Source organism: Bufo gargarizans, chromosome 3, assembly GCF_014858855.1.
Source record: "Bufo gargarizans isolate SCDJY-AF-19 chromosome 3, ASM1485885v1, whole genome shotgun sequence".
Taxonomy (NCBI): Eukaryota; Metazoa; Chordata; class Amphibia; order Anura; family Bufonidae; genus Bufo; species Bufo gargarizans.
Window position 1 is genome coordinate 19,097,026 of NC_058082.1, and position 25,048 is coordinate 19,122,073.

At 43.9% G+C, this 25,048-nt stretch overlaps 1 long non-coding RNA gene across 1 annotated transcript; it reads right to left on the reverse strand.

Moving 5' to 3' along the window:
- Positions 1–18,614: 18,614 nt before the first annotated feature.
- Positions 18,615–23,611, reverse strand: LOC122930870. Its single transcript, XR_006388184.1, has 4 exons — positions 23,449–23,611; positions 21,247–21,413; positions 19,706–19,864; positions 18,615–18,801 (listed from the first exon to the last, which is right to left on the reverse strand). It is a non-coding gene; the product is annotated as an uncharacterized LOC122930870 (long non-coding RNA).
- Positions 23,612–25,048: the final 1,437 nt, after the last annotated feature.

The window sequence follows — 25,048 nt, forward strand, 5'->3', positions numbered from 1 at the left end:
TTATACTATGATGCAGATAGCTTATACAGCAGTGCCACCTAGGTATCAGTAGGTGACATTACAACAGTAGCAAAAGTGCATTCTGGGTAAGGTTATGACGTCACGTTTTTTTATCAATGGTCACGCCCATCTGACAATGATTGGAAAGTTCCAAACTAGGAAGGTGTGTCTAACTGATAAGTTTGTGATCATAAACCATACACAGGAAGAAAAGAAGGAGAGGAGAAGGAGAGAGAGAAAGAAAAGGAGAGAGGAGACAAGTGGAGCTCTCTAGAGGGGTTTATCAAGTTGAAAGCCATGGTGAGATGCGCTATGATGGACCACCCAGCTTTCCTAGGAGCAGAAGTGAGATTCCTACTAGGACTTGGTAAGAGACACAGAAAATTATATTTCATTTTATTAAGACTAATTTGATAGTGTGGGTGAAACTATACCATCTAGATTGGCGAATAAATAAATGATTAAATTAATTGATCATCTCCATATTGAGATGTAGTCTTAGGATATTGTGAGGCTTCATTCTACCTGCAGAAGAATCTAGACTCATAATCTAGCAAAGCATTAAATGATTGCTTTTATATATGCACATATATATATATATATATATATATATATATATGTTGATAGAACTTTCTTCGCCAAGCTAAGTGATGGATTCCCACAGGAAAGACTTGTTTCAAATCCTTCCCATTTAAGATCCTAGATCCCTGTTATTTGTCTTAATGGTCTTACCAAAGTTATATGTGTGAAAATAGTCCAGGATGGGGCGGAAGGATACAGTTATCTCTTCTAAGTTATATCCTTGAATGGATTTGCCCATCTTGAAGTCATGTGATGTATAGTTGGTTAGAGGGGGGCGGAATGTATTTAGCATTCCATATTGATGTCTAGGATTAGACAGGCTCGTCCTGATATCATGAGGTTTTCTCTGAACAGAGGTAATATATATAAATGATGTTCATACTTTGATATCCTAACCTAATAATAGCTTGGTTATAATGTGACAAGTTATTTCCACTCACATGTATTGTTAAGCTTGTAATGCTTTATATTAACACTATATATATTCATTTGCATGTATCTTTGTGTTTATTTACTTATATATGTTTATAATCTTGTAACCAATAAATCTGCATATTTTTATAAACCTTTGTATTATTGTATAATGCAGAACGACATTTTATCATTAACGTCATCTCACGTCAAAAGAACTTATTTATCTGAGGAAATAGTCGGCCTCAGATGTGAATTGTATCAATTAGGTTGTCTACGATTCACCAGGTCATGATTTTAAGAATTTATGACAAATTTTATAAATTAATTTTTTTTATGGTTAATTATTTTTATGACCATAATTAATAATTCTTAATTGAATTATTACCCCCAGACATATTACACTAGAAGATACATCTTGGGTTTACTCAGCAGATACTTAACACCTTTGTCTGAGCTCCCAGCAGACGCCCCTCCGCAGCCCACCACTGGAGAACTGCACACCGCTCAGCATATCCGGGGACAGCCACACCACACAGTAAGTGAACTGCTTACCCCGTCATACTGTTATACTACTCTCCATGTACTGCTGTTACTTATTAGCATCCTTCCCTGGACTGATTCTGCAGCAGTTGTCATGGTTCTGACGACCAATGCAGGAGGCGCAGCAGCTAAGTTAAAGGCCTCATGCACACAACAAACAGTGGATCTGCAGAATACAGACCCCTTCTGTGTGCACGCCGCGTCCTTCTCACTCACATCACTAGACTATTCCTCTATAATGCAGACCGCACATGGTCACCTTCCTCTGCTGTCTGTCCGTCTTGTTTTTTTGGCAGTGCTACCAGATTGGACATTGATGGAAGATATGGTTGTATCCATGAGGCCATACTATGGAGCCTCCGAAAGCCCACGGAAGGACTTCTGAGTGTTTCCATGAGCTTCTGATCCGTGTCTCCACTCCTCAAAACATAGGACATGTCTTTGTGTCATCCATAGATCCTCCATAGCAGTGTCATCCACAGATCCTCCATAACAGTGTCACCCACAGATCCCCCATAACAGTGTCATCCACAGATCCCCCATAACAATGTGTCATCCACAGATCTCCCATAACAGTGTGTCATCCACAGATCCCCCATAACAGTGTCATCCACAGATCCTCCATAACAGTGCGTCATCCACAGATCTCCCATAACAGTGTGTCATCCACAGATCCTCCATAACAGTGTCATCCACAGATCCTCCATAGCAGTGCCATCCACAGATCCCCCATAACAGTGTCATCCACAGATCCCCCATAACAGTGTCATCCACAGATCCTCCATAACAGTGTCATCCACAGATCCCCCATAACAGTGTGTCATCAATAGATCCCCATAACAGTGTGTCATCCACAGATCCCCATAACAATGTCACTACCAATATATATATTTTAAAAACTAAGTCGAAACTTTTTTTTTCTTCTGACTCCTCTTTTCTCCACACAACCAAACATATTTCCTTTCCACCACCTCACTATGCTCATTTTCACCACCAATTATCAGACACTCTTCATGCAGCTCTCACCCTTGGCCTGATTTGATTCAATGACTTCACAGCTCTAAGACATCAGCACCAACCACTTGAGCCACCACACTCCGGAGGTGAGCAATGACATGAACCAGCAATGGGAGAAGGCCCCCATGTTTTTTATTTCAAAAACACATTTCTGTGTCAGCCAATGTGGTGGCTCAGTAGATAGAACTGGGGCCTTGTAGCATAGGGATCCTTGGTTCAAATCCTATTTATTTTTGCTGACCTACAGATCACAGCAACATATTACATAGCCAAGTGTAAAAAGAAAGCTAGAGAGAACACACAATCTGCAGGAAGGTGTCGTCTTTGAGCAGATTTGAACCAAGGACTATTTACTAGCAATACACCAGTCCTAACTACTGAGCCATCATCCTGCCATTCACAAAAAAAGTGCTTTTAAAAACACTATGAAGAGATTGAAATTTCATTGCAAAAACACAAAAACCGGCTGCCTTCACCCGTTGCTGTCCCCCCTTACTTTATAGTGCAGCCTGCATGGTGGCTCAGTAGCTAGCACTGGTGTCTAGGGTTTGACTCCACATAAGACTGATATCTGCATGGAATGTGTACGTTCTCTATGAGTGTCCTCCAGAAACATGCAACTAGGTGATGACCTCCAATGGGGACAAGGAATGATGGTCGTGGTTGTACAGGGCTGCAGAGTAAATGGGAGCTTTGCTTGAGGAGATAACAAGTGATCGGTCGGGTAATATTTACCCTCAGTTTATTTTGCTCACTTACCATAGCAGCTCCATATTACATGGCTGTCTGAGGAGCTGTGTAATATGTCACTGCTGTGTAAGCGAGGAACATAAATGGAGGTCCCATAGAGGAGACCAATAAACATTACTGAGCTTCTAAAGTAATATTTGTCAGTCCCTGCCCCATTGGAGATCACCACCTAGCTGCATATTTTTGGAGGAGAACATAAAAACCTCTTATACTTAATATCCATGTTTGGATTCAAACCCAGAGCCCCCACACTGCAAGACACCACTGCTAACTATGGAGCCACCGCACAGCTCAATACTAGCCACCCCTATTAAGTGATGGGTGACATGAACGGTGACATGAACGGTGACATGAACAGCAACAGGGGATATCCAATTCCTCTTTTTGATGTTCCCTCTCCTTGATGTACAATCCCTTACAGCCTTTTTAGGAGATGAGATGTCTATGTACTTTTTTCTAGTGTATTTCAACATTTCTACGCCTCGTACCCCCTAGTTATATGTATTACTCAAGTACCTACATGGTGAGGACCCAATGAGGACAAGCAGTGATGATAATCTTTATACAGTGCTGTGGAATAGATTTTGATGCTATATGAAGGGAAGGTTCACGGAAAAGTTAGTATTTGTTGGTCCCCTCTAGGGAGGCCACGCTTTACTTAAATTACACGGCTCCTTACAGACAATGTCATCTCTCTCAATGAAATGTATCTGAAGAGGAGGAGAAAACCCAAGGAGAACACACAGGGGGTTATGTACTAACAGAAATATGTCTATAATATGTTATAAGGTTATTATAAGGTTCTATGTGCCGCAATCTGCAATATTTCTACGCTCACGCCAGGTCTCAAAATGTGTGTGTGGCATGGGCATGGGTGTGGAAAGGGGACAGGCCAGTAGGCCCATCTCGTTCATCATTTTCTACGCCTGTTTTAGGCATAGAAAATGGTCTAAAGGGAGCTGGCGTAGATTTAGAAGCAGAGGTGGATCCACTGAAGTTATGTAAAGGCCGGCGACTCTACATAACTTCGGCGGATCCACCATCTTTATTATTATTATTATTAATAAATAAATGTATTTATTAATAATATTAACAAATGACCCCCACACAGATGTCTTTTGGTCAGATTTGAAGTAAAGATCCCAGTGCTGGCAACTGATAGCGCTAACCACTGAGCCACCATGCTACCCAAGACTACTGAACTTGCTGAGGTAAGTGGGGAAATGAACGGGAAGAGGACCTATCTTTTGTATGACGTTTCTTATCCTTGATGACAACCGTTTACGGACCCTTTATTGCAGTGTTTCTGAATGTTCCTAAGCCTGGTATCTCTTAGTCAAATACATTACACAATGTATAACTTTGGCTATAGCTGTACCTCTAGAAATGGTGGCAAAGGGGCCATGCCTGTGTGGTGTAAAGAAGCATACACAAAACTTTGTTATGTAGTGTAGGAAGGCACAAGGGGCCGTCATTGATGGAAGATATGTGTCACCGAGATCCCTGGCCTTGGTGAGGTAAGAGCCGGTAGTTTTAAGTGTCAGCGGCAGCTAGTGCTGACTGATACTGTTTTTTCTTAGTATGGCTGTAAAGCTGATCCGGGCCGGCTCTTATTGGGAGTAGCCAAAGTGCTGGGTGGGTGGCTGCTCACCACACTCCAGGCCGGGTATTTTTGGCCTATATAAAAAACCCAGCCAGCAATCTCAGCTGGGTGTGGTTTATCCTCCATCTGACAGAGAAGCTGGGGAATCTCTGTGTTTTGGGACCTGTGAAGTTGTGCCGTGCTAAAGGGATGAGAGCCGCATGCCGGGAAACAGGCCCCTAAAGTCTGCTGTGGACTGCGGGTGGAAAACTGCTAATCAGGTGAAGATTTTGTTCTATGGACATTGCATGGTGTGAACAAACACTAAGACTATGAATGGTCATTTTTGTTTTTCCTTATGTGTGAATAAACACCGAACTGTTTAAGTTCAAGACTTTGTGATTGCCTCTGTACTGCGTCTGCTAGCCTGTCTACCAGAAGAAACCCCACAATTGGTGTCGGATGTGGGCAAACGCAGTGAGGCAGGCCCAAAGGCCAAAAAGTTTTTTTGTTTTTTTTCTGGGCACAAGTGCATGTCCAATATTAAGTCGGCAAGGTTACGACCTATGTCCCCGGATAAAATAGAGGCGGTCATGAAAGCCCTCGTGGAGGCTAACTTGCAGCAGCGGGAGACTAACAAACAGCAGCAGGAAACTAATCAGCTTCTATTACAACATGTACTGGCGTTGCAAGCGGTCGGAGCATCCCAGAATATCCACGATACCCGGAAAGCTGTCCGAGCGGCGATCCCTAAGATGTCCCCCTTGGATGACGTCGAGACCTATCTGGCGATGTTCGAAAAGGTGGCCGTGAGGGAGAAACTACCCCGAGACCAGTGGGCTGAGGTTGTCGCTCCGTTCCTGGCGTCTGGACCCCAGCAAGTGTTTTTTGATCTCCCCAATGATCAAGCTGCCGACTACCCAACCGTAAAAGGTGAGATCCTGGGGGTGAATGTATTGGTCCAAGCTCAGCGGGTGCACCAGTGGGAATTTAACTCGGCTGAACCCGCCAGACCACAATATTATGACCTGTTACACCGGTTTCAGAAATGGCTGCAGCCTGACATATTGACTCCCACTACTATGCTGGACCGCCTGTTGGCGGATGTGTTTTGGAGGGCTTTGCCATACCCTCTCCAGCACTGGATCTGCCAGGTGTCTCCTGGTAATGCCTTAAAGATGGTCGACCTGGTGGAGCGCTACGAAGCCACCAGAAATTTGTAGGGGGGTTCTTTTGGGAGGGGGCCAATCAAACCCCGAAAATCTCCATCCCAGACCCCTGCGGCCGGTGCCAGCCAAACCCGCCCGGGATGTATCCCCTGCAGACCCCGCCCCAGTGGTTTGCTGGCGGTGTCACGAGCCTGGACACATAAGGGCTGACTGTCCCCTTCGGGGTAAACCCATGGATACCAACTATGGCTACCGCCACTCGTTGTATGTCAGGAAGCTGTGTGCCACAAGTACCTTCAAGACAGTAGACAATAGCCACCTGTGCCAGGTGGAAGTGGGGGACACTCTGGCCGTGGCATTGCTGGATTCAGGGAGCCTGGTGTCCCCAGTAAGAGCTGCCCTGGTGCGGCCCGTCAAGTGTACTGGCCGAAAGGTCGGCGTTGTGTGCATTCATGGGGACTTAAAGGACTATCCCACCGCCCTGGTCTCTATATCAATGGTGAACGGCCTGCGGTCTGTGGGACGTGGCCAAAGAGGTGTGGGAACAACAACCCACACCGCACAAAAGTGTTGAGTACGTCACCCAGATGTTATGACGGATGAAAACAGTTTTACCTCTGGTTAGGGAGGATATGGAGGCAGCGCAGAAAGCCCAGAGTAGGATCTATAATCGGCAGGCTCAGGTCCGGACCTTTAACCTGGGTGATCGGGTATTTGTTCTGGTAACAACCGTAGACAGTAAGTTCCTAGCTAGGTGGCAGGGGTCCTATGAGGTGCTTGAAAAAATTGGAGAGGTAGATTACAAGGTACACCAGCCAGGGAGGCGAAAGCCGGAGCAGGTGTACCATGTGAATCTGCTAAAACCCTGGAAAGATAGGGAAACCGGTACTGAAGACAGCCCACGACCAGGGTTCCTAAGGGAAGTGGTTTCGGCCCCTCTGTCTGAAGCAAGGGAAGCGGCTGCCACAGTGAAAATTGCTGACAGCCTCTCCTCTAAACAGGCTCAGGAAGCCAGGGAGTTCATTTGTAAGGACCAGCCCCTAGAATACTTTTCATTTCATAGACATTTGCAATAATAAGGTTTCATGGACTGCAATGACTACTTCTAGCCACCAGATGTTGCTGTGTCTTTGGCAAAAGCAGCTGAAGTCTTGCTGGTTTTCAGAAGAAGGAAGGGACAAGAAGCTCCAGAGGGACAGCTCGTGTGTGTGCCCTGAGAAGGAGAGAGGGTCTGTTTGCCATGTGAGAAGGGCAAACAGAGACTGGTGAGGAGACACAGAGCCTGGCTGATTATGCTCTGAGCACTTACTGTTCCTGACACAGTGTTGCAGGAAACTCTAAAGTGAAGTTGTGCAGCTGCATCCTTGAGAGAGTGAGGTAAAAACCACGCGTTGGGACCGTCAAGCGTCTGCATCAGGAGCCAGATGACATCTTCCTTAACCTACCGGACAAGACAAGCATCCACCTCGTGGGAAAAGACTACACCACAGATACCTTCAGAACTGTCAGTTTGGCACTGGTGCCTATCTGCGGTAGGGCAGCATAGAACAGGCATTTTAGTCAGAGCGTTGCAGCAACGCATCTCAGTTAGCGGGATTAGGACAGGATTATACTAGCGGAGTGAAGTCTGGACTTTTATGTGTTTGCTGGTAGGAACGCATTTATTATATCCTGTTTCAAGTAACCTGCCTGTAATTCTGTGTAAACTGTCTTTGTCATTTGTTGATTGCGCCCCTGGCATATCGGCACATTACTGTTAATCTCATTTGCCGGCCGTTATATCTTGTTTTGCAATAAAACCGGCATTTGTTTCAGGCTCCTCGTCTGCTGTACTGTATTTGAATCCTGCCTTGCAGTCTCTCCCTCACCAGACCGCTACACATTAGTCAGAACACGGATGTGTTCTCGGACCTCCCTGGACGCACTTCCATAGTCCGACATGACATTATCACTGAGCCTCGGGCAAAAGTCTGGTTAAAACCATACTGGGAATCAAAAAGTGAATGGGCCAGTCTGATAGTCTTAATACCCAAGCCGGGCGGGACATTGCGGTTCTGTAATGACTTCTGCAAACTGAATGAGGTGTCCAAGTTTGATGCATATCCCATGCCCCGAGTGGATGAGCTTATTGAGAAGTTGGGCCAAGTCCGGTATTTTTCTGTGTTGGACCTCACCAAAGGGTACTGGCAGGTACCCTTGACAGATGCTGCCAAGGAAAAAACGTCTTTCATCACGCCAGAGGGGCTGTATCAGTACAAGGTATTACCCTTTGGTCTACATGGCACTCCCGCCACGTTTCAAAGGCTAATGGATATTGTACTCCGTCCACATCGTCGGTACGCTTCGGCTTACCTGGACGATATTGTTATCCACAGCACCGACTGGGAAAGTCACCAACCTAAAGTTACAGGCTGTAGTGGACTCCCTTAGGAAGGCTGGCTTAACCGCTAACCCAAAAAAGTGCACAATAGGGTTAGAAGAGACCAAGTACCTGGGGTATGTAATTGGGCGCGGAACTATCAAACCTCAGGTGAACAAAACTGAGGCAATTAGGAATTGGCCCCGACCTGTCACTACTCGGCAAGTAAAGTCGTTCCTGGTTATGGTGGGGTACTATATTAGGTTATTCCCCAATTTTGCTACAGTCGCCGCACCATGACAGGTCTTTTGAAGGGACGCAAGTCAGTGACGGTTCAGTGGAATGAGCAGGCGGAAAAGGCATTATCCGCTTTGAAGTCTGCCCTGTGTGGGTCCCCTGTATTGGTGACGCCTGACTTGAAGAGGAGTTTGTGGTACAGACCGATGCCTCTGAAGTAGGCCTCGGAGCTGTACTATCTCAGGGCATCAATGGGGAGGAACATCCTGTTCTTTTTCCTGAGCCGGAAGCTTACCCCAGCCGAGACTAGGTACAGTATAGAGGAGAGTGCCTGGCCATCAAGTGGGCACTCGAGTCTCTCCGCTATTATCTGTTGGGGAGAAAGTTCCATCTGGTGACTGACCACTCCCCTCTCAAGTGTATTAGCCAAGCCAAAGAGAGGAATGCTCGGGTCACCAGATGGTTCTTATCTTTACAAAACTTAAAGTTTTCCGTGGAACATAGGGCAGGCAGATTACAGGGAAACGCAGATGCCCTGTCCTGGGAACACTGTCTGGTGGGTGTTCACCCCCTCAGGGTTGAACAAAGGCGGGTGGTATGTAGGAAGGCACAAGGGGCCGTCATTGATGGAAGATATGTGTCACCGAGATTCCTGGCCTCGGTGAGGTAAGAGCCGGTAGTTTTAAGTGTCAGCGGTAGCTAGTGCTGACTGACACTGTTTCTTTGTTAGTATGGCTGTAAAGCCGATCCGGGCTCTAATTGGGAGTAGCCAAAGTGCTGGGCGGGTGGCTTCTCCCCACGCTCCAGGCCGAGTATTTTTGGCCTATATAAAAAAAAACAGCCAGCAATCTCAACTGGGTGTGGTTTATCCTCCATATGACAGAGAAGCTAGGGAATCTCTGTGTTTTGGGACCTGTGAAGTTGTGCTGTGCTAAAGGGATGAGAGCCGCATGCCGGGAAACAGGCCCCTAAAGCCTGTTGTGGACTGCGGGTGGAAAACTGCTAACCAGGTGAAGATTTTGTTCTATTGACATTGCATGGTGTAAACAAACACTAAGACTATGAATGGTCATTTTAGTTTTTCCTTATGTGTGAATAAGCACTGAACTGTTTAAGTTAAAGACTTTGTGATTGCCTCTGTACTGCGTCCGCTAGCCAGTCTACCAGAGCAAAACTCCATAGCAGGATGAGTGTTTTGCCTTCAGGAGCGATCCGTCTGAGACTCTATAGTCCAATTCATTTGTAGACTTTGGTCGAGCATTCTTAAGATTTGAAGGCTCTGGCTTCCTTCTCAAACAAGATTCCCAGGTTTGACCAGGTTTGATAGTTAATGGAAAGGGGTCAGAGATAGACATGTGCCAGTCCCCATTGAGCATAGCTTCTTGCTTCCAGCAGTTGACCATGGCCCATTAAAAGGGTAATTCAGTTGGTTAACGCTATCCCCTATCTACAGAATAGGGGATAACTATCAGACTGGGGGGGGTCCTACCACTAGGACCCTCACTGTTCACAAGAACGGGGGCACATACCCCCTGTAGCTCCCTAGAAATGACCGGAGCATCCAGTTGCACACGCACGTGGCTGTTCCATTAATTTCTATAGGAGTTCCAGTTCCAGTGGATCGGGGATAACTTAAATCAACCAAAATACCCCTTTATGCTTGTCTGAACTCCTCACATATCTGGATGACTACAGTCTCTGAATATTGGCCTGTGTAATAGACGGTCACGGCGTCCATGTAAAGTTAGCACTTCAGTGGAAATTTCCTGGTCCTGGTGTGGTGATTTCTGTAATCTCTTTTTTCTGCCAGACAGACTCTACGAAGAGCTTATAGCACAAACAAAAAGGAAAGGTGAAGGAGGGCAGCCTTGTATAGCAACATCTTAAAAAGATTAAAATAGACAAATCGCCGGTACCAGATGGCATACACTCCTGTATCCTAAGATAATTAAGTAATGTCATAGCTAGACCCTTATTTCTGATATTCAAGGACTCTATACTGATAGGGAGTGTACCACAGGATTGGCGCATAGCAAATGTGGAGCAAATATTCAAAAGGGTCCAAAAACAGAGCCCGGAAACTATAGGTTGGTAAGTTAAAAAAAACTGTTTGAAGGTTTTCTAAGAGATGCTATCTTGGAGTACGTCAATGAAAATAAGCAAATAACGCCATATCAGCATGGCTTCATGAGGGATCGGTCATGTCAAACTAATTTAATCAGTTTCTATGAGGAAGTAAGTTCTATAGTTGCCAACGACGAATCAATGGATGTCGTATATCTGGACCTCTCCAAAGCATTTGACACTGTACCACATAAAAGGTTAGTATATAAAATGAGAATGCTCGGACTGGGAGAAAACATCTGTAAGTGGGTAAGTAACTGGCTCAGTGAGAAAACAGAACGTGGTTATTAATGGTACACACTCAGATTGGGTCACTGTCACTAGTGGGGTACCACAGGGGTCAGCATTGGAGGGGTCACTGTCACTAGTGGGGTACCACAGGGGTCAGTATTGGGCCTTTTTCTCTTCAATATATTTATTAAACCCTTCAGGACCCTGAGATTTTCCATTTTTGCGTTTTTATTTTTCCCATAGTCCTAACTTTTTCATTTTTCCGTTCACATAGCCTTATGAGGGCTTATTTTTTGCGGGACAAGTTGTACTTTCTAATGGCATTTACGGTTGCATACCATGTAGTAGGAAGCGGGAAAAAAATTCCAAATGGGGTAGAATTGGGAAAAAACGCAATTCTGTTAAAGGTTTTTTTTTACGGTAAGAGCAGTGAGACTATGGAACTCTCTGCCGGAGGAGGTGGTGATGGTGAGTTCACTGAAAGAGTTCAGGAGGGGCCTGGATGTGTTTCTGTAGTGTAATAATATTACAGGCTATAGCTACTAGAGAGGGGTCGTTTTCCAGGAAGTTATTCTGATGCCTGATTGGAGTCGGGAAGGGATTTTTTTCCTCTAAAGTGTGGAAAATTGGCTTCTACCTAACAGGTTTTTTTTGCCTTCCTCTGGATCAACTTGCAGGATACCAGGCCGAACTGGATGGACAGATAACTTTTTTCAGCCTTATATGCTACTATGTCTGACCCTAGAAAGGTCAGCCATTCACCAACACCGTGCTGTAAATGTCCAGGTACATGAGGTTAACAAACCTCTGCAGAGCCTTGCCCAAGAATTCATGAAAGCCTCGGTCAAAGGTTTTTCCTGATCAAGACTGACCAGGGCCACATGTACATGGCGGTCTCTGATGTAAAATATGATGTAACAATATGGATCCTGAGCATCGGTTATGCACATTTGAGCCATTTCTGTCAGAGATCTGTTATTTTAGACTGAAAAAAGTCCCTTTTCTACAAGCTTCCAGTCATGTGGCAAAATTCATCCGTGACACTCAAAGAAACGCAAGTCAAGACTTGATTGTCAACCTTTTACTAAATAAGAAACATGGGCACGGTAACAGGCTCGTCACCATGGCCCTCACATCAGCCACGGAGCTGCTCCATCATTTACTACATGTATGTAATGTGTATGATGGAGCTGTATGTACTGTGACTGGATACAATGTAAGTGTAGAGGATAGTTATAGTATACATTCCATCCTTCCTCCTGAGGCTAGTCACCACGGCCCTCACATCAGCCACGGAGCCGCTCCATCATATACTACATGTATGTAATGTGTATGATGGAGCTGTATGTTCTGTGACTGGATACAATGTAAGTGTAGAGGATAGTTATAGTATACATTTCATCCCTCCTCCTGAGGCTAGTCACCATGGCCCTCACATCAGCCATGCAGCTGCTCCATCATTTACTACATGTATGTAATGTATATGATGGAGCTGTATGTTCTGTGACTGGATACAATGTAAGTGTAGAGGATAGTTATAGTATACATTTCATCCCTCCTCCTGAGGCTAGTCACCACGGCCCTCACATCAGCCACGGAGCTGCTCCATCATTTACTACATGTATGTAATGTATATGATGGAGCTGTATGTTCTGTGACTGGATACAATGTAAGTGTAGAGGATAGTTCTAGTATACATTTCATCCCTCCTCCTGAGGCTAGTCACCATGGCTCTCACATCAGCCACGGAGCTGCTCCATCATTTACTACATGTATGTAATGTGTATGATGGAGCTGTATGTTCTGTGACTGGATACAATGTAAGTGTAGAGGATAGTTATAGTATACATTTCTTCCTTCCTCCTGAGGCTCGTCACCATGGCCCTCACATCAGCCACGCAGCTGCTCCATCATTTACTACATGTATGCAATGTGTATGATGGAGCTGTATGTTCTGTGACTGGATACAATGTAAGTGTAGAGGATAGTTATAGTATACATTTCATCCCTCCTCCTGAGGCTAGTCACCATGGCCCTCACATCAGCCACGCAGCTGCTCCATCATTTACTACATGTATGCAATGTGTATGATGGAGCTGTATGTTCTGTGACTGGATACAATGTAAGTGTAGAGGATAGTTATAGTATACATTTCATCCTTCCTCCTGAGGCTAGTCACCATGGTCCTCACATCAGCCACGCAGCTGCTCCATCATTTACTACATGTATGCAATGTGTATGATGGAGCTGTATGTTCTGTGACTGGATACAATGTAAGTGTAGAGGATAGTTATAGTATACATTTCATCCTTCCTCCTGAGGCTAGTCACCACGGCCCTCACATCAGCCACGCAGCTGCTCCATCATTTACTACATGTATGTAATGTATATGATGGAGCTGTATGTTCTGTGACTGGATACAATGTAAGTGTAGAGGATAGTTATAGTATACATTTCATCCCTCCTCCTGAGGCTAGTCACCACGGCCCTCACATCAGCCACGCAGCTGCTCCATCATTTACTACATGTATGTAATGTATATGATGGAGCTGTATGTTCTGTGACTGGATACAATGTAAGTGTAGAGGATAGTTATAGTATACATTTCATCCTTCCTCCTGAGGCTAGTCACCATGGCCCTCACATCAGCCATGCAGCTGCTCCATCATTTACTACATGTATGTAATGTATATGATGGAGCTGTATGTTCTGTGACTGGATACAATGTAAGTGTAGAGGATAGTTATAGTATACATTTCATCCCTCCTCCTGAGGCTAGTCACCATGGTCCTCACATCAGCCACGGAGCTGCTCCATCATTTACTACATGTATGTAATGTATATGATGGAGCTGTATGTACTGTGACTGGATACAATGTATAGGTAGAGTATACAGTGAACAGCACTGTCACATACATGTTTTTCCGCACAGGGATCCCTAAGGAGATTCTCACGGACCAAGGTGCACCCTTTATGTCTAAGGTTATGAAAGAATTTTGCAAATTGTTTAAAATTACACACAGTCGTAAATCTGTTTATCACCCCCAGACAGATGGGTTAGTCGAGAGTATCAGATAAGGATAGCCGTGACTGGGATTCTCCACTCCAGAGGGTCTGGTCCAGTATGTGGTGATGCCATTCGGGTTACATGGAGCCCCTGCTACGTTTCAGAGGTTGATGGACGTGATCTGGAGACCCCACCGTGACTGCGCTGCAGCTTACCTGGACGATGTGGTCATTTTTTTGATTGGAAAAGTCACCTCTGCAAGGTATGCAGCCAGCCAGAACCGCAGGGGCAACACGTGAGGTGCACGGTGGGCCGATGAGGGGCCAAACAATAATACAGTTCATCGGTTTACTCATGGTTAGCAGAAAGGCTCCCTGGGCCGGCAGCACAGTGTTAAGGAAGGCAGCACGAAATCCTCCAGGGCACGCTTTGTGGTAGGGAAGCTCCAGCCTAGATGGAGGTTGAGGTGCCCTTGATGGCAGTGGTGTTTAGGGTGCTTGTGGCGGCTGGGTGGTACAACCAATGGTAAGAATGAAGTAGACAGTGGTAGAATGCAACTCACAACTTTTACTGATGTTGGTTCCAGTTGCAGCATTAACATCCAGACAGAATACAGTCTTTTGCAATTTAGAGGAATTCGGTTGATCCACTGTTAATAGGTTTGGCTGGGTTTAGCTTAGCTTGAAGGTTCTGTATCAGTGCTTCTGGTAGGTGATTCTGCTTCAGGTCCCTAGTAAACCAGAGTTATTTGGTGAGGTTGCCTGTGGCTATAGTATCCTTCACCTGGATACCCAAAGGTCTTTGATGCTTGGATAGTGGCTTTTATCCTTTGGATTTTAGTCTTTCCTTTCTTTTGTCCCTTTCTGGACTTAACTTTCATCTGAGCAGAAGTGCTAGATCTGCACTCTCTCAAACTCAGCAGCAGACGGACTACTAATCAACAACCACTGATCTGTCTCACTAGGCCTGACCTAGGTATTTGTATGACCTACGTGTTATCCCCATCTAGTGGTGGGATGTATAAATTACACCTGACCAGCCTATGAACAGGGATACAACAGGTGTTACAATACAAAATGACATGCAAGATGATAAAGCCGTTTCACAGTAATTTTGCAGTTCCCACGTGTCCTGAGTGGGACGCTGCAGGTACAGGCCTTGTTAGACTCTATTAGTGATGCAGGCCTAACCATAACCCCTGAGAAGTGGGCAGCGGGTCTAGAGTAGTGTTGAGCGCGAATATTCGATTCTCGAATTTTTTTCTCGAATATCGCAACTTCGAGATTTCGCGAATATTTCGAATATGGTTCTATATATTCGCGAAATCGAATATTCGTTTTTTTTTTTTTCTCATCTGAAAATATATTGCTCTTTGCTTCTTGCTTGTGGGTCAATGAGTCCTTGGCCCACAAGCAACTGAATAGAAGCTGGAAAGATGGATCAAATATGACGAATATTCGAAATTAAGAATATATTGCTGTATATTAGTTTTTAGAATATTCGTCCTATTCTATTCTAAACCAATAATCTCGGTTATAATATTCGAGCTCACGAATATTCTAACAGAAAAATCGTAATGCCTAAGGCTACTTTCACACTAGCGTTCGATCGGATCCGATCATAATAATGCAGACGGTGGCTCCGTTCAGAACGGATCCGTCTGCATTAGGCTACTTTCACACTAGCGTTCGGGTGTCCGCTCGTGAGCTCCGTTTGAAGGGGCTCACGAGCGGACCCGAACGCAGCCGTCCAGCCCTGATGCAGTCTGAATGGAGCGGATCCGCTCAGACTGCATCAGTCTGGCGGCGTTCAGCCTCCGCTCCGCTCGCCTCCGCACGGACAGGCGGACAGCTGGACGCTGCTTGCAGCGTTCGGGTGTCCGCCTGGCCGTGCGGAGGCGTGCGGATCCGTCCAGACTTACAATGTAAGGCTACTTTCACACTAGCGTTTGATCGGATCCGTTCTGAATGGAACCGATCATATTAATGCAGACGGAGGCTCCGTTCAGTACGGATCCGTCTGCATTAATAACTTAGAAAAAATTCTAAGTGTGAAAGTAGCCTGCGCGGATCCGTTCAGACTTTCAATGTAAAGTCAATGGGGGACGGATCCGCTTGAAGATTGAGCCATATGGTGTCATCTTCAAGCGGATCCGTTCCCATTGACTTACATTGTAAGTCTGAACGGATCCGCTCGCCTCCGCACGGCCAGGCGGACAGCTGAACGCTGCAAGCAGCGTTCAGCTGTCCGCCTGTCCGTGCGGAGGCGAGCGGAGCGGAGGCTGAACGCCGCCAGACTGATGCAGTCTGAGCACATCCGCTCCATTCAGACTGCATCAGGGCTGGACGGAGGCGTTCGGGTCCGCTCGTGAGCCCCTTCAAACGGAGCTCACGAGCGGACCGACGAGCGCAAGTGTGAAAGGAGCCTAAGGCTACTTTCACACTAGCGTTCGATCGGATCCGTTCTGAACGGATCCGATCATAATAATGCAGACGGAGGCTCCGTTCAGAACGGATCCGTCTGCATTATTTTTAGCATATAACAGCTAAGTGTGAAAATAGCCTCGTACGGATCCGTCCAGACTTTCAATGTAAAGTCAATGGGGGACGGATCCGCCTGAAGATTGAGCCACATTGTGGCATCTTCAAACGGATCCGTCCCCATTGACTTACATTGTAAGTCTGGACGGATCCGCACGCCTCCGCACGGCCAGGCGGACACCCGAACGCTGCAAGCAGCGTTCAGCTGTCCGCCTGTCCGTGCGGAGGCGAACGGAGCGGAGGCTGAACGCCGCCAGACTGATGCAGTCTGAGCGGATCCGCTCCATTCAGACTGCATCAGGGCTGGACGGCTGCGTTCGGGTCCGCTCGTGAGCTCCTTCAAACGGAACTCACGAGTGGACCGACGAACGCTAGTGTGAAAGTAGCCTAAGTCAATGGGGACGGATCCGTTTGAAGATGCCACAATATGGCTCAATCTTCAAGCGGATCCGTCCCCCATTGACTTTACATTGAAAGTCTGGACGGATCCGTCCGAGGCTATTTTCACACTTAGCTTTTTTTTGCCATTTTAATGCAGACGGATCCGTTCTGAACGGAGCCTCCGTCTGCATTAATATGATCGGATCCGTTCAGAACGGATCCGATCGAACGCTAGTGTGAAAGTAGCCTTATATTGGCAAAAAAAAGCTGTGTGAAATTAGCCTGAGTGGATCCGTCCAGACTTTTACATTGAAAGTCAATGGGGGACGGATCCGTTTGAAGATTGAGCCATATTGTGGCATCTTCAACGGATCCGTCCCCATTGACTATGGCTACTTTCACACTAGCGTTCGTCGGTCCGCTCGTGAGCTCCGTTTGAAGAAGCTCACGAGCGGACCCGAACGCCTCCGTCCAGCCCTGATGCAGTCTGAATGGAGCGGATCCGCTCAGACTGCATCAGTCTGGCGGCGTTCAGCCTCGCCTCCGCACGGGAGAAGATATGGGAGAAGAGGTGGAGGTGGAAGACGCTGGACCCTCCCAGCCTTCACAAGAAACCCCCACCACTCCAGAGGATGTTGTAACCAACCCCCGCCAAGAGGGTAAATATGTGCACATAGAAATATAATTCTATATCGATACCATGTAATCTGAATTGCAAGTAATATAATTTTATTTTCTAATCCTAACAGTACTGCTGTTTTTGAAAAAAAAAATGGAACTAAATCAGCGGGAACAGAATGCCGGCATGCGCCAAATGCAGAGGCTGATAGCCAAGTTTAAGAAACAGCACCTTAAACAAAAGAGGGATATGTTAATGCTTTATAATAAAGTTAAAAAGTTGCCATAGAGACATGTTTGTTATTTTGTTAATAAATATTTATTTTGTTCTGTTCTAATGTCTGACTGCATTCTTTCATATTGTTCTGTGTTAGCATAATTTCTGTCTGTCCTGATCATTTTGAGTTTAGTGTAGACCGTACCCTCCACTGTTACCTTAACCTGCTACTGCTGCTGCTGTCTGTCCTGATCTGTATGACTCTGCACTAAGACTTAAGGGCCTTCCTGCAACCTGACAAATTTTAATCTATATATATATATATATATATATATATATATATGAAAAAGGATGTATATGTATGTATGTTCCGCAAAAACTCAAAAACACAATCATCAAATTCAATAAAATTTGGTATAAACATCCCTTGCTACCTGGAAAGAAATAATGCGGGGGTCTCAGCTCTCTAGGACGTACCATTCCCGAGATATTCCTAAAATATCACCTGCATTAGCAAATACAAGCCTGCCTCCAGCCTTTAACTTAAATCCTAACTGCCAACTGACGGACGCTATGGAGTTCACAGTTAAAGGGCCGGTCACCGTGAAATTTACTGATAAAGGGTCGACCATTGCTAAAGTCACTGTTATTTAATATATATTTCCAATAAATAAATACCCGAGCAACGCAGGGTGCACAGCTAGTTTATGTATTAAATAACAATATCAAGCATACGAAAGCAAATGATTAAACATAATAAAATATTTATTTATAAATTAGAAAGTAGGTAAAATATAAAATACAAAAAAATTAAGGCAAACTTTGTAGTTCTTGCTGTATCTCCAGGAGCTCTTCATCATGTATCTTCCTCTGCTCCTCGAGCTTCTTGTAAGCATCATCCAGCTGACGCTGATGCCTGTGTAACCGAGCCTGAAGTAGGCCTAGTTTTCTTTTTTCTCGGCTTTTACAGCCAGCATTCACTTGGCTTCTGTCTTCCGCTGCTCAAGGAGCCGCCTTTTAAGTTTTCTAATAACTGTTAGGATAAAAAAAAAAAATTACAATTACTTCCAATTATGATGAAGGCAGTTGTGGTTTGTGTGGAGTTTTTGTCCATTTACAGAACAATTTATTTTTTATTTACAGTTTTTAAAATTATATAGTTGTTTATTTATTATTTCAATATAGTATAATGTTATTTAGTGGGTTAATTAATGCAAGTTCATTACAGTATAATAGTATTTAGTTGGTTTCTTTGAGATGAAAGAACAATCTACACTTTCGTGTTGCTAAGCATTTCTGTTGGCCATGGCCAATATGAATAACACATTAAAGTTCTCATCTTAAAATATAACTTCTAATACAAAAGAGCTATAATTTTTTTATGCAAATTGAGGACTAAAATTTTTTTAAAGGGATTTTGAACACACTACAAAATCTAAATAGTCTTCTATAGACATAGTCGTGGCACCAGGTCTCTGAGATGCCAGAAATTTAAAGACAATAATACGCACTCAGGCCCTTATCTGCAAGATAATAACGGACTTATTATGATGGTCTTTGATATGTTTGTATCTTATATTTCAAATGCCCATTCATTCCGCATTGTCTCCCTTATTGTATGTACGACAGATGAAGGGACTGGTGAGTTCTTGGAAGCTCGCTATGTGACATGGTAATTATTATTTTATGGCCATTAAAATGTATCATCCAGCCACCACAACTCTTATTTTGTATTTACAGAATTACTTGGTTATAGTTATGTAATGTTTAATGTGAATTAGTTGGATACTTTATGGTTTTAATGTAGATTACAGATTTATTTTACTTAAAAAAATATATATATATTTTTCTCTACTTTTCTCTTTTTTAAATAATTTTAGGCCCTTTTTGTTATAAACATCGTATGGATAATTATATAGCTGTGTGCACATATTTACCCTCCTGATGGGGGGTGTAGACCTCCTTGTCCCCCTCTTCTGGAGGTGGGGGAGAGGAATCCCCTGGCTGGGATGGTCCTCCTCGATCAGTGGAGGGTCCAGGCTGCTCCTCCAACTCTTCCTCCTAACCCATTTGCTGTACAGGAGGAACGGGAACACCTGTAATCACAGAATGTTAAGAATTTAGACAAATCAACTAATAAGTCATAACAAAGGTAAATAAAAAAAAAAAAATGTCCTATATGGAGGGATCTGCATGGGATTCTGATTATCCACACGGTGGATTTGCCTCACTATGTGTTTATATTACATGACAAAACAAGTGTTACAGATGGCTATAACGGGACTAACTTAAAAAGTAGTATGACGTAAAAGAGGTTATTTGATGGTATTATGTTGGGTATATTATATTTTTGGGCTGTCATCGTTATACTGTCTGCACAGCCGCATTTTAAATATCTGCTGTCCGTCTTCACTCACAGTTGATTTAGTTGTCACGGTCACTTTATTAATAGAAGGAGGGGTAAAGTCGCTTCAGGAAGGTGGCGAGATGACTAGATTTCTATATGCTATTTAGGCACTGTTTAGCGCTGTTCTATTCAGCAGTTAAAGGGAGTCTGTCATGTAAAATCCTCTTTTTAGTCCACTAACATCCTGATCTCCCTTACCTCACCCCTATTACAATATTACCTTTCAGATAGCATTTAATTTGTGGTTTATGAGGTTAATTACTGTGTGTGTATATATATATTTGTAGAAAGGCACAAGGGACTATAATAGATGGAAGATATGTGTCACCGCGGACCCTGGCCTGCTTGAAGTAGGAGCCACTAGTGCACGGCCATGGTCAATCTGAAGAACACATGAAAGTTCTCATATTAAAATTTAACTTTTAATACAAAAGAGCTATAAGATTTTTTGAATGCAAATTGAGGACAAAAATTTGTTAAAAGTGAATTTAAAAACACTACTTGACACTTCGAAGACTGGATTACATTTTTAAGAGGGATTTTGAACACACTACAAGATCAAAATAGTCTTCTATAGACATAGTCGTGGCACCAGGTCTCTGAGATGCCATCAATTTAAAGACAATAATACGCACTCAGCCCCTTATCTGCAAGATAATAACGGACTTATTATGATGGTCTTTGATCTGTTTGTATCTTATATTTCAAATGTCCATTCATTCCGCCATGTCTCCCTTCTTATTGTATGTACGACAGATGAAGGGACTGTTGAGTTCTTGGAAGCTCGCTATGTGACATGGTAATTATTATTTTTGGGCCATTAAAAGGTATCAAGCCGCCACAACTCTTATTTGGTATTTCTTAATGAGAGTACAGAATTACTTTGTTATAGTTATGTAATGTTTAATTTGAATTAGTTGGGTACTTTATGGTTTTAATGTAAATTACTGAGTTTTTTTATTTGAATTTTTTTTTATTTATCTACTTTTCGCAAATTTAAAACATTTTATGCCCTTTTTCTTATAAACATTGTATGGATATTTAATTATATAGCTGTGTGCACATATTTACCCTCCTGGTTGGGGGTGTAGACCTCCATGTCTCCCTCTTCTGGAGGTGGGGGAGAGGAATCCCCTGGCTGCGATGGTCCAGGCTGCTCCTCCTCTGCCTGCTCAGCCGACTCTTCCTCCACACCCTCTTTTTTGAAATTCTTCGTCGAAGAGAAGGAACAGGAACACCTGTAATCACAGAACGTTAAGAATTTAGACAAACAACTCATAAATCATAACAAAGGTAAATATATATATAAAAAAAAAATCCTATATGGAGGGATCTGCTTGGGATTCTGATTATCCACACGGTGGATTTGCCTCATTTCGGTGTTATATAACATGCCAAAACCATTTTTACAGATGGGTAAAACTGGCCTAACTTAAAAGGTAGGATGATGTAACAGGGGTTATTTGATGGTATTATGTTGGGTATAATAATTTTTGGGGCTGTCATCGTTATACTGTCTGCCCAGCCACATTTTTGATACAATCGTACCTTTCATATAGCATTTAATTTGTGGTTTATGAGGTTAATTTACTGGGTGAGGTGTTAGTGTGTGTGTGTATAGATATATATATATAGATATATATATATGTATATATAGGAGAAAGGCACAAGGGACTATAATAGATGGAAGATATGTGTCACCGAGGATTCTGGCCTCGGTGCAGTAGGAACCACTAGTGCATATGTACGCAGCAGTTGCTGACGGACACTTTGGTAGTTAGCATAGCTGTGAAAAGCTAATACGGGATGGCTCTTATTGGGAGTAGTCATAGAGTTGGGCGGGTGACTACTCCACACAATCCAGGCCAGGTTTGGAATGGCTTACAAAAGTCAGCCAGCAGGGTCAGGTGGGGATGATTACATGGCTGGGTGTTTGTGTTTGGAACTGAGTGAAAGACCAAAGGGTCTCTGCTTGGATACAGAGGACAATGCAAGATACTCTGTGGGATTTATGGTACTGTGCCTTACTTGTGTAATAGTTTTTTCTTTAAGTGTTGGCTGGAGTAAGCCGATTAATGCTGCCTGTTGATTGTTTGTGTGCCAACAATAAAGGACACTTGTTATTTTAAGATTTCCCTGGAAAAATGCTTCTGTGTATTTATCTGAAGGCTAGCATTTGTGAATCTCTACAATATATGTATATATATACTAGTCAATGACCCGGCGTTGCTCGGGTATTTATTCATAGCAATTTTATATTAAATAACAGTGACTTTCACAGTGACCGGCCTTTTAATGTTGAGTTTCATGGTGACCGTCCCTTTAACAGTTATTTTCACGGTGACCGTCCCTTTAACATTGATTTTCACTGTGAACACCCCATTAAAAGTGAGTTTCACGGTGACCGCCCCTTTAACAGTGACTGATGGTGACCGGCCCTTTAACATTGATTTTCACGGTGAACGGCCCTTTAAAAGTGAGTTTCATGGTGACCGTCCCTTTAACTGGGAACTCCACAGCGCCCGTCAATTTGCAGTTAGGATTTAAGTGAAAGGCTGGCACGCTTGGATTGGATAATGCAGTTAATTTTTTTTTTATATAACTCAGGACCGGTACGTCCTAGAGAGCTGAGATCCCCGCAAGATTTCATTCCAGGTAGCAAGAGATGCGTATATCAAGAATCATTGAAATCGATTGTTGCGTTTTTGAGGAACATACATAAATACATACATACATACGTATATATATATATTCTTGAATCCCATGCAAATTGTAGGGGGGGGGGGATGTATGTAATGGTCGGGGACTTTGACCTAAATACTTAATCATGTTTGCAGTTTATGTAGATATAAACAAAAAGACCTATATATATTTGTGTGTGAAACGTATGAAATCATCCGGTGACATCATACATCGGTACCGCGCTGGTATAACAATAAATATACAATCTCAGCGAGGTAGAGATGTTGATGTAACCGGAAGATGTTGTACATGTCACAACAGGTATTAAGTAATCATTTGAAAAGGGATGAAACACGGATGTAGCAGAGGTAACACACGTGCTTTATGAGACGTGTTATGTAAACTTAATGCAATTAAATGCGTTACGCTATTTTTTTTAAATGGCTTTTGTTTCAAGATTACGGGATGAATTAATACATTTTAGAGGTTGTGTGTTAACCATACTACATCTGTACGGATTAGCAGCATTACTGAATGTATACATTACTGAGTGTTGTAGAGAGAGATACAAAATTCATGTAAGCATTGTACCTGGGCGTAATCGCTCACTATACTCCTTCACGAGTTCAGGGTGAAGCCGCTTCAGGTCGCAAAATTTCTTCTGTATGGCTTCCTTATCGTACTTTTTTCCATGTTTTAGATAAAGCTCCGTCCTGACAGATGTTATTATCACCTCTTTTTTTCTTTGTGCTTATTTGTGAGATGATAGCCCCGCTCCAGAAAGCGCTGAAGGATAAAGATGAAAGCATATAATCCCCATTGTTTTATTATACAAATATAAAAAAAATATCCTCAACAAATACACAAAAATGAAGTTACGCCTTTGAAGGGGAAATATTAGATTTAATGTTACGGTTGTAAGATCGGATTGTATTGCGATTGTATGTGTGTGGGGTCAGAGCAATCATATATTGGCCAGCTGAGCAGAGATGTACCTGTCTAGTGAAGTGACGGTACGGCAGGGGCGTTGCTAGGGTCTCAAAAGATCCGGGGCACAAGCCCCAATAAATATGCCCCCCCCCCGCACTTTGCTGTACTTGCTATACAGCAGCACTTACCTGTCACATCCAGGGCCTCCAGGTGACGTCTCCTCTCTGTCATCCTCTTCTCGGTCTGGACAACTTCTCTCAGCCGCCTCGTCTCTGCAGAGTGTGACACACAGACATCTTAGCTTCCTCACATTCTATCATTATCCCCCAACTGGAGTCCCCACAGTGTTATCCTGCTGCTTGCTATGCCAAAACCTCAACCCTCCCCCCCCAATACCCCCAAATACTATCCTAAAGAAACATTACTGCCCCCCATAGTAATAGTGCTCCTCATAGTCCCACCAATAGTAATTCCCTTCTAGAATGCCCTTATTAGTAACACTGCCCCAACCGTGATAATGCTCCTCAACAATGCCCTCCATTATTAGAAGAGCCCTCCCATATTAATAATACCCTCACAGAGTCCCTAGTAGAAATAAGGCCCCCTATTGTTCCCCCAGTGGCAATAAAGCTCCCTACAGACCCCACAGTAGTAATAAGGCCCCCATAGTGCGCTTAGTAGAAATAAGGCGGATCTATAAGACCCTCCTATAGAGCCCCCAGTAGTAATAAGAACGCCTATAATGTCCCCTGGATCTGCAGTGCCCCCTGTAGTTATAATCCTCCCTCCACCATACAGTCCCATGTAAATAACATCACCTCTTCCCCAGCCGCCTCCAACGCACAATCCCATGTAAACATCACCCCCTAAGGCTACTTTCACACTTGCGTTCGTGCGGATCTGTCATGTACTTGTACAGGACGGATCCGCACCGATATAATACAAACAAATGCATCCGTTCAGGACCAATTCGTTTGTATTAGATTTTAATTTCTAAGTCCCAATACGGATCCGTCCTGACTTACATTAAAAGTCAATGGGGGACGGATCCGTTTACAATTGCACCATTTTGTGTCAATGCAAAGGGATCCGTCCCTATTGACTTACATTGTCAGGACGGATGCGTTTGGCTCCGCAAGGCCATGCGGACACAAAAAACGCTGCTTGCAGCATTTTGAGGTCCGCCTCCAAAATGGAACGGGGGACCGCACGGAGCCGAACGAATGCATTCTGAATGGATCCGCATCCATTCAGAATGCAT